Source organism: Aquarana catesbeiana, linkage group LG01, assembly GCF_042186555.1.
Source record: "Aquarana catesbeiana isolate 2022-GZ linkage group LG01, ASM4218655v1, whole genome shotgun sequence".
NCBI lineage: Eukaryota > Metazoa > Chordata > Amphibia > Anura > Ranidae > Aquarana > Aquarana catesbeiana.
The window spans coordinates 378,868,005-378,879,195 of record NC_133324.1 but is presented as its reverse complement, the minus strand read 5'-3'; positions in this window follow the sequence as shown (position 1 = coordinate 378,879,195).

Genomic DNA, 11,191 nt, shown 5'->3' with positions numbered 1-11,191 from the left:
TGGGGGGCCAAGCCAGTATGGACAGTATCCAGGCCCGTAAGATTATCAACGATAAGTCCGGCCTCAGGCCCAACTGGCACCATATAATTTTGAGAATGTTTGTTTAAAAAGTTGTACAGGATGCAGCACGATAAAATGATAAAATTAAGTTTGTATTCCGCCAAATTAATGGAGGTTTGAAACAGGCGGAACCGGCTGGCCAGAATCCCAAACGCATTCTCAACCACTCTTCTAGCTCTGGCAAGCCGGAAATTAAAAACCCTCCTCTCCGGGGTGAGGGTTCTTTGGGGGAATGGCCTCATGAGGTGCTTGCTCAGAGCGAAGGCTTCATCGGCAATGAAGACAAAGGGGAGTCCTTCCACGTTATCCGCATCAGGTGGCAATCCCAGGCCACCACTCTGGAGACGCTGGCAGAACTCCGTCTGGGCAAATACTCCTCCATCCGACATCCAGACATTCTTCCCCACGTCCACATATAGAAATTCATAGTGTGCCGACACCACCGCCATTAAAACTATACTGTGGAACCCCTTATAATTAAAATAGTATGACCCCGAATGGGGTGGTGGCACAATGTGGACATGTTTCCCATCTATAACCCCTCCACAATTGGGAAAGTCCCAACGGGTGGCAAAATGGGATGCCACAGTCTGCCATTCCTGTGGCGTTGACGGAAACTGGGGAATCAAACAAGAAAACAAAAATCAGTAATTTTGAAACGAACATGGCAAGAAAATTATACAATTAAAAACATTATTCCACAGCATCAGTATAACATTAAATAATGTATATCTTCTGGAAGAAAGAATATTGAAAGGCACACTTATCAGATTGCTCACCCCCTCTGATGGAACATTGATTACATTTTAGGGGGTGGTGAAATTACCAAAAAATATTAATTTTAGGACACACAGGGATTTATGGACTAAAAAGGCTACAAGACTGCAGTTGTTCCACTCTGCAAGTGCAGTTGCTCCCCAGCTTTAAGTAAATGAGGTAAGGTAAAAAGGCTTTCATGTTGCAAGGAGTACACAACCACATGCAAGGGTAATTAATGAAAACACTTTGTGGCTTGTATATGATTTGATGATGGAAATCAGTAGAGCTTCTGCTCATTTACTAAAGCACTGGAGCAAATGCACTTGTAGAGTGCACATGCATTTTGCAAAGTGCAACATATATTTGCTTTTTAAAAATCAACACCACAGAAGATTCTAGCAAATTATTAGGGGGGGGGGGGAAATCAAGCTAATTATAAGCACACTATTTGGATAGAGTTTAGGGGAAACAAAATACAATGCAGCTGACTAAATACATTCAAACTGAGAAGACAAGGTGAATATGTGACCAGCATTGTATGCTGGAGAGGTTATTGAAGGCAAATATACATGCATGACAAAAAAGAACATGAAACAAATCAAGCATGCGTGAGAAGAAAAAGGGGACATTCACACTATATTACAATGATGGTAAGTAGTGTTTGAGCTAAGAAATACATTACATTATCAAAGAATAAATAAAAGAACATGTGATGCTAATAAAAGAAAAAATTCTTACCTTAATATAGTCCTTCTGCAGGACCTGGATGATGGCAGAACAGGTCTCTGGGATAATTATCCCCAGAGCCTGGGGGGAGATGCCTGTCGAGAACTTGAGGTCCTGCAGGCTTCTCCCCGTCGCCAAGTACCGCAACGTGGCAACTAGCCTCTGCTCCGGAGTGATGGCTTGCCTCATGCAGGTATCCTGCCTGCTGATATAGGGGGTCAGCAAAGCCACCAAACGATCAAAAACGGGGTCCGTCATCCGGAGAAAGTTCCTGAAATCCTCAGGATTATTCTCACGGATCTCACGGAGCAATGGCATGTGACAGAACTGGTCACGCTGGAGCAACCAATTCTTGGTCCATGAACTCCTCCTCGCCCTGTTCATGGACTGGTCTTGGTCTGAAGAATAAACTACAGCACCAAGCACATACAATGCACGAGCTCGACGACGAGTACGTACAGGTAACATGGCTTCAAAGCGGTCGGCTGGTCAGAACGCACTTAACAGAATGCACTGAAGAACAGCAAGGCCTGTGAAGAACGACCTGAAAATCAGGAACGAGCGGACAATAAAACAAAGATTTCTCAATGCCAACTGACCAAACGCACTGAAAAGCAGATACAAACCTCACAAGCACAGACTGAACAACAGTTAAAACGAACTGAAAAATACGAGTCTCACAAGCGCAAATCGTCTCTCACCAAACTTCTACTAACACGAGATAAACACGAGATTAGCAGAAGGAGCCCAAAGGGTGTCGTACGGGCTATTGAACTTCCGTTTTATAGTCTCGCCGGACTTGATGTACGTCACCGCGTACTAGGCTGTCAAACTTTTGTGTGGTCGTGTGTAGGCAAGTCCGTTCGTTAGAAAGTCTGCCGCAAGTCCGCCGAAAGTCCGCAGGAAGTCTGTCGGACCGGCTGTCGGACTTTTGTAGATGAAAAGTCCGACCGTGTGTACGCGGCATAACACCCACGCACGCAGCATATGCCTCCCTTAGTGGTATAGTATCTGAACGCATCAATATTTGAACCGATCAGATCTACACTAGCATCCCCAGCAGTGTTAGCGGGATCAGCCCAGATACCTGCTAGCACCTGCGTTTTGCCCCCTCTGCCCAGCCCAGCCCAGCCCACTCAAGTGCAGTATCGATCAATCACTGTCACTTACAAAACAGGCCTGATCCCTGCGATCGCTAACAGTTTTTTTGGTAGCATTTTGGTGAACTGGTAAGCACCAGCCCCAAGCAGCGTCAGGTTAGCGCCAGTAGCGCTAACACCCACGCATGCACCGTACACCTCCCTTAGTGGTATAGTATCTGAACGGATCAATATCTGATCCGATCAGATCTATACTAGCATCCCCAGCAGTTTAGGGTTCCCAAAAACGCAGTGTTAGCGGGATCAGCCCAGATACCTGCTAGCACCTGCGTTTTGCCCCTCCGACCGGCCCAGCCCAGCCCACCCAAGTGCAGTATCGATCGATCACTGTCACTTACAAAACACTAAACGCATAACTGCAGCATTCGCAGAGTCAGGCCTGATCCCTGCGATCGCTAACAGTTTTTTTGGTAGCGTTTTGGTGAACTGGCAAGCACCAGTGGCCTGGTACACCCCGGTCGTAGTCAAACCAGCACTGTAGTAACACTTGGTGACGTGGCGAGTTCCATAAGTGCAGTTCAAGCTGGTGAGGTGGCAAGCACAAGTAGTGTCCCGCTGCCACCAAGAAGAAGACAAACACAGGCCCGTCGTGCCCATAATGCCCTTCCTGCTGCATTCGCCAATCCTAATTGGGAACCCACCACTTCTGCAGCGCCCGTACTTCCCCCATTCACATCCCCAACCAAATGCAGTCGGCTGCATGAGAGGCATTTTCTTTATGTCCTCCCGAGTACCCCTACCCAATGAACCCCCCCAAAAAAGATGTTGTGTCTGCAGCAAGCGCGGATATAGGGGTGACACCCGCTATTATTGTCCCTACTGTCCTGACAATCCTGGTCTTTGCATTGGTGAATGTTTTGAATGCTACCATTCACTAGTTGAGGATTAGCGTAGGGTACAGCATTGCACAGACTAGGCACACTTTCACAGGGTCTCCCAAGATGCCATCGCATTTTGAGAGACCCGAACCTGGAACCGGTTACAGTTATAAAAGTTAGTTACAAAAAAAGTGTAAAAAAAATATATATATATATCAAAATAAAAATAAATAGTTGTCGTTTTATTGTTCTCTCTCTCTCTATTCTCTCTCTATTGTTCTGCTCTTTTTTACTGTATTCTATTTTGCAATGTTTTATTGTTATTATGTTTTATCATGTTTGCTTTTCAGGTATGCAATTTTTTATACTTTACCGTTTACTGTGTTTTATTGTTAACCATTTTTTTGTCTTCAGGTACGCCATTCACAACTTTGAGTGGTTATACCAGAATGATGCCTGCAGGTTTAGGTATCATCTTGGTATCATTCTTTTCAGCCAGTGGTCGGCTTTCATGTAAAAGCAATCCTAGTGGCTAATTAGCCTCTAGACTGCTTTTACAAGCAGTGGGAGGGAATGCCCCCCCACCGTCTTCCGTGTTTTTCTCTGGCTCTCCTGTCTCAACAGGGAACCTGAGAATGCAGCCGGTGATTCAGCCAGCTGACCCTAGAGCTGATCAGAGACCAGAGTGGCTCCAAACTCCTCTATGGCCTAAGAAACCAGGAAGCTACGAGCATTTCATGACTTAGATTTCGCCGGATGTAAACAGCGCCATTGGGAAATTGGGAAAGCATTTTATCACACCGATCTTGGTGTGGTCAGATGCTTTTAGGGCAGAGGAGAGATCTAGGGTCTAATAGACCCCAATTTTTCCAAAAAAGAGTACCTGTCACTACCTATTGCTATCACAGGGGATATTTACATTCCCTGAGATAACAATAAAAATGATTAAAAAAAAAAATGAAAGGAACAGTTTAAAAATAAGATAAAAAAGCAAAAAAAAATGTGAGGTGTCACCGCGAATGTCAGATCGAGGGCAGTAATTTTAGCAGTAGACCTCCTCTGTAAATCTAAAGTGGTAACCTGTAAAGGCTTTTAAAGGCTTTTAAAAATGTATTTAGTTTGTTGCCACTGCACGTTTGTGCGCAATTTTAAAGCATGTCATGTTTGGTATCCATGTACTCGGCCTAAGATCATCTTTTTTATTTCATCAAACATTTGGGCAATATAGTGTGTTTTAGTGCATTAAAATTTAAAAAAATGTGTTTTTTCCCCAAAAAAATGCGTTTGAAAAATCGCTGCGCAAATACTGTGTGAAAAAAAAAATGAAACACCCACCATTTTAATCTGTAGGGCATTTGCTTTAAAACAAAATATATAATGTTTGGGGGTTCAAAGTAATTTTCTTGCAAAAAAAAAAAATTTTTTCATGTAAACAAAAAGTCTCAGAAAGGCCTTTGTCTTCAAGTGGTTAGAATAGTGGGTGATGTGTGACATAAGCTTCTAAATGTTGTATATAAAATGCCAGGACAGTTCAAAACCCCCCCAAATGACCCCATTTTGCAAAGTAGACACCCCAAGCTATTTGCTGAGAGTCATGTCGAGTGCATGGAATATTTTATATTGTGACACAAGTTGCGGGAAAGAGTCCATTTTTTTTTTTTTTTTTTTGCACAAAGTTGTCACTAAATGATATATTGCTCAAACATGCCATGGGAATATGTGAAATTACACCCCAAAATACATTCTGTTGCTTCTCCTGAGTACAGGGATACCACATGTGTGAGACTTTTTGGGAGCCTAGCCGCGTACGGGACCCCGAAAACCAAGCACCGCCTTCAGGCTTTCTAAGGGCGTAAATTTTTGATTTCACTCTTCACTGCCTATCACAGTTTCGGGGGCCACGGAATGCCCAGTTGGCACAAAACTCCCCCAAATTACCCCATTTTGCAAAGTAGATACCCCAAGCTATTTGCTGAGAGGTATAGTGAGTATTTTGCAGACCTCACTTTTTGTCACAAAGTTTTGAAAATTGAAAAAAGAAAAAAAAATGTTTCTTTCTTCATTTTCAAAAAGAAATGAGAGCTGCAAAATACTCACCATGCCTCTCAGCAAATAGCTTGGGGTGTCTACTTTCCAAAATGGGGTCATTTGGGGGGGTTTTGTGCCACCTGGGCATTCCATGGCCTCCGAAACTGTGATAGGTAGTGAGGAGTGAAATCAAAAATTTACGCCCTTAGAAATCCTGAAGGCGGTGATTGGTTTTCGGGGCCCCGTACGCGGCTAGGCTCCAAAAAAGTCCCACACATGTGGTATCCCCGTACTCAGGAGAAGCAGCTGAATGTATTTTGGGGTGCAATTCCACATAGGCTCATGGCCTGTGTGAGCAATATATCATTTAGTGACAACTTTTTGTAATTTTTTTTTTTTTTTTGTCATTATTCAATCACTTAGGACAAAAAAAAAAAAATATTCAATGGGTTCAACATGCCTCTCAGCAATTTCCTTGGGGTGTCTACTTTCCAAAATGGGGTCATTTGGGGGGGGGTTTTGTACTGCCCTGCCATTTTAGCACCTCAAGAAATGACATAGGCAGTCATAAACTAAAAGCTGTGTAAATTCCAGAAAATGTACCCTAGTTTGTAGACGCTATAACTTTTGCGCAAACCAATAAATATACACTTATTGACATTTTTTTTACCAAAGACATGTGGTCGAATACATTTTGGCCTAAATGTATGACTAAAATTGAGTTTATTGGATTTTTTTTATAACAAACAGTAGAAAATATCATTTTTTTTCAAAATTTTCGGTCTTTTTCCGTTTATAGCGCAAAAAATGAAAACGGCAGAGGTGATCAAATACCATCAAAAGAAAGCTCTATTTGTGGGAAGAAAAGAACGCAAATTTTGTTTGGGTACAGCATTGCATGACCGCACAATTAGCAGTTAAAGCGACGCAGTGCCAAATTGGAAAAAGTCCTTTGGTCCTTAAGCAGCATAATGGTCTGGTCCTTAAGTGGTTAAAAAGGGATCAACTCCAGAGATAAAACGATAATTCTCCCACTCTACAAGACTCTGGTCCGGCTGCACCTAGAGTATGCTGTCCAGTTCTGGACACCAGTCCTCAGGAAGGATGTACTGGAAATCGAGCGAGTAAAAAGAAGGGCAACAAAGCTAATCAAGGGTCTGGAGGATCTTGGTTATGAGGAAAGGTTGCAAGCACTGAACTTATTCTCTCTGGAGAAGAGATGCTTGAGAGGGGATATGATTTCAATATACAAATACCATACTGGTGCCCCTACAATAGAAATTTTTTTCGCAGAAGAGAGTTTAACAAGACTCGTGGCCACTCATTAAAATTAGAAGAAAAGAGGTTTAACCTTAAACTATGTAGAGGGTTCTTTACTGTAAGAGCGGCAAGGATGTGGAATTTCCTTCCATAGGCGGTGGTCTCAGCAGGGTGCATCGATAGCGTCAAGAAACTATTAGATAAGCACCTGAATGACCGCAACATACAGGGATATACAATGTAATACTGACACATAATCACACATAGGTTGGACTTGATGGACTTGTGTCTTTTTTCAACCTCACCTACTATGTAACTATGTAATTATGTAACTATATTCCTAAAACATTAATTTACAAACAGTAGGACAGAAAACACACAAGACAAACATTTAGATACAAGTACAAGGGAGATTTCCCATATTTACCATTCCCATAGCAGTTCCATTCTGGTGGCTGCTCTGTCATAGAGTGTGTGCTTTCCTCTCATCTAGTCTGTGTATATCATTACAGGCTAATGCCTCATTGGTTGGCATGGTGTGACTCTGATTGGTGGGCTTCCCTATTCCCGGTTAAGGATTGGCTACATCTCCAATCCCTATACTTTCCATAAGTCACCCCCCTTTAATGCAAATCTTTGGCACCGACTATTTTGAGTAGGAAACTTAACCTTGTAAGTAGATTACATTTTCAGGGAAATTAAGTATTCATGATGGGCTGGCCACCCTCATTGCATATCTAAACAAGGGATCCTTTGAAGTGAATATTTGTAGAACAAAGAGGTTTGGGTCCCATTGTTTAGATACACAAGCTTAGGCACCAACACGTCTGTATAACAGAGACTTCTGTGAAGCTATCTAACGCACCTACATACATACAAGTCTAAATGAAATATATTCATATTCACAATTATCTTACAACTATTAATGGAGATTTCACATAAACTCATAAGGCAACAGCTTTAAGCACTACACCATTTTTCAATTCTTTTTTTGTATTGGGTAACACACATGAGAGTATTATTAGGTGGAAGCTGCTAAAAAGTACACATAAGTTGATATTTATTGCAGAGCACAGGTTTGATATATATATATGTAAGAAGGAGAGCTAGTGTAATGATTATGGAGTTGGGTCAGACCAAACGAGGTGTAACATCTGTGTATCTCATCCTCTAAAAAACTGAGCAACACATGTAAAGTGATGTTTCTGCAGTTGGTGACTCTGACATGGTTGGAAGAATTAATGTCGCGACACATAATTTTAACCTTTTAAGCACAATAATAATAATAATCTGCATGGGCAGATTTTCAGATTTGAAAGGGGGAAGAATTCATAGAAGAGAACTCCTTCTTCTGTCAATAGAAGATCCCGTTAGGTGAAACAGACAAACAGAAGACTTGCATTTATCTGTGTGTAACTGACTGATAAGTATAGGGAACATATAAAGCAAGTTACTCTTGATATGAGGAGGTAGACAATATACTGCAATATTGGGAAGCCCCCACAGATTAGCTCTGACCACCAGGAAATCAAGGACAATCTGGCTGATGTTATTTAACTAAGGCCCCAATCTATGGAGGTGGTTTGCACTAAATAAGCCTAATAATCCTAATAAGTCTAAATAAGCCCCAAATAGTTGCTTGCTGGATGTGAATATGATGTGGGGTTCCTTCCATAAAAATAAGACTACGGCAAGGTTTATAAGTTATATATCATATTAAAAGGAGCCCAGGAATTGATAGTGAAGTTTCTTTTGATAGATGAGATTAAGTTGTGTGTGCCTAACTGCCTTATTGAGAAAGTAAGTGCATTAGAGAGTTGGCTCCTTTTGTCTTAAATGTATATGATATGAAATATGATGAAATAAAAGAAAGAAATTACGATGCCGATATTTGACAATACTGACTGAATATCAATAATTGACAGATAAAAAGTGCAGCACTAATCAAATATAACCAAATAAAATATAAAGTCAAATTAAAACAAATTAATCTTCACATATATATCTCCACTATTGAGCAAATAACAGTGTCAAGATCAGCTCAATATAAATTTGTGAATAAAATAAACATATATCAATAAATGTTCTCCAGACTCAATGAGTGATCCAGTCTGTGAAAAACCATATGACCCAAACTTCATAGTGTTCATTGTTATAATAAAGCAATGCTACCACACAAAAGAAAACTCACATGTGATCCAATCAGTGATCTAAGTTAAAGCCTGCATGAAACTTTCTTCACACAGTTCCTAGGTGATCTTCACTGTGCTCTTCTCATGCCAGAACACAAAACGATAAATGTGCAGATTCCACCCAGTGCATCCAATCTGCTCACTTTATTAAATAGGTCTCTAAAGTCACAGGAGGTCAATAAATGCAGTACATACTGTACAGAACAGAGGTTGAAATCTCCAATTCCACCTGGTACATAACTTATGGGCAATGAAGTGGCATCCTTCTTTCTACATCATGCATAACTCGAAAGAAATGAGATGTGCCAAAGTACTCACTTTATTAAAATGCCCACAAAACAACTAACTTGAAAATGTCATGGGGGCTTGCACTTAGATCACTGATTGAATCATTTTTTTTAGATCACATGTGAGTGCTTTGTATGTGTGGTAGCATTGTTTTATTATTACAGTGAGCACTATGATTTTTCTTCTTTTCTCTGAGCCATACTGTACCTGAGGGTGAATCAGTGAATCTGATCTTTATGGGGTTCTGGAGTGCATATGAAGAGCAGTGAGGAGGCTTAACATTTTCTTCAAGCATTTTTAGACATCATGTAATGTTAGAGGTCTATAAATAAAACTGCGCAGATTTGGAGCATGGGGAAATACTGTGCACTGCGAAGTTCATTGGGAGTTTAGTTGCATTATTGTTGTGGAAGATTGGGTTGTGTGGTTTTTCACAGACTGGATCACTCACTGAGTCTGACATTTATTAAAGTGTAACTAAAGGCAAAACCTTTTTTTTTCATTTTGGAAAGAGAAGAGGAGCATTACAACCCCTTTAGTTTTTTCGTTTTTTTTTGCCATCTGTCCCATTGGGGAGATTTCCCTTCACTTCCTGTCCCATATCCAAAGCAATAAGCGAGAGGTAATCCTTCCTAATTGAGGGAATCCCGGTGTATTACTAGGGTCACCGAAGTTAGTGTCCCCATTGGAAGATTTCCCCTCTATTAGTGTTCTGATGTCAACCCAGAATGTGAGATTTTCTTCTACTTTCACTTTCAATGAAAACAATAAACATGACAAATAAAGATCAATAAAAACTGACAGGTTTTCTAATTCCTCTCCATTCTATCCAAAACGAAAAAAAGTTTTGACATTGATTATACTTTAATCACTTCCCGTCCAGCGACATATACATGGACGTCGCTGGACTTTCGATGGTTATACCTGGACTTTCGGTGGCTATACCGGGATGATGCCAGCAGCTGCAGGCATCACCCTGGTATAGTTTTTTAGAGCCTGCGTTCAGCTCTCTTGTGATAGCAATTGGAGCCGGTCTCCAGCTATTCAATTGCTATTACAAGCAGCAGGAGGGGGTGGCTGGGATTGACTGTTTGTAAAAGTAACCCAGAAGCAATGACATGACATCACTTCTGGTTTACTCGGAAATCATCAGCGACATTTTTTAAAAATCAAAAGCTGAGGCGCATGCGCAGCGCTCTGTGACATGGACGCCTGATCACAGAGCTCCGTCCCGCTCCGAGCATTCGGCACTCCCCGCAACAGACCCACTCTCCCCCCACACCCACAATCGGGACCGGAGCACGACGGTTACCCTCAGGATCAAGATAGGGCTGCTGGACACAGCACAGCCACCTAAGATGGCGGCGGAGTGGCACATAAGCGATGCTGCATACACAAGCACAGCAGACTCTTCTCCCTGGCGAACTGCTCTTCTTAAAGAGGTATGTGGAGAGGCTCTTTTGCCCCAACAAATATTAGATCCAACATCTCCTGCCTCCACATTATCCCTATTGGATCAGACCCTGGATGGATTACACATGCCACACACTGCCTCATCCTCACAGAGGCCTGGTATACAGCAACAGGATATGAATCAGTTCTCCTCATATCCCCATGATATCTCTATGCTCTTCACCAAATTTGCAGAAATGCTTGATAAGGGACTTGCACAAACTGCTGCCAAAATAACTTCAGATATCACCTCTGATATTAAATCAGACCTCCATCTCCTGGGATCCCGCATTGAGCATATGGAAACTAAAATGGATGCCACAATCGATCGGGTCAATCAAAATATGGATCGCTTTCAGGAACTCAATGATCAGCTGGAGGGGGCCATCGCCAAAATCGATGACCTTGAAAATAGGTCCAGAAGGCTGAACTTCAGGATAAGGGGTCT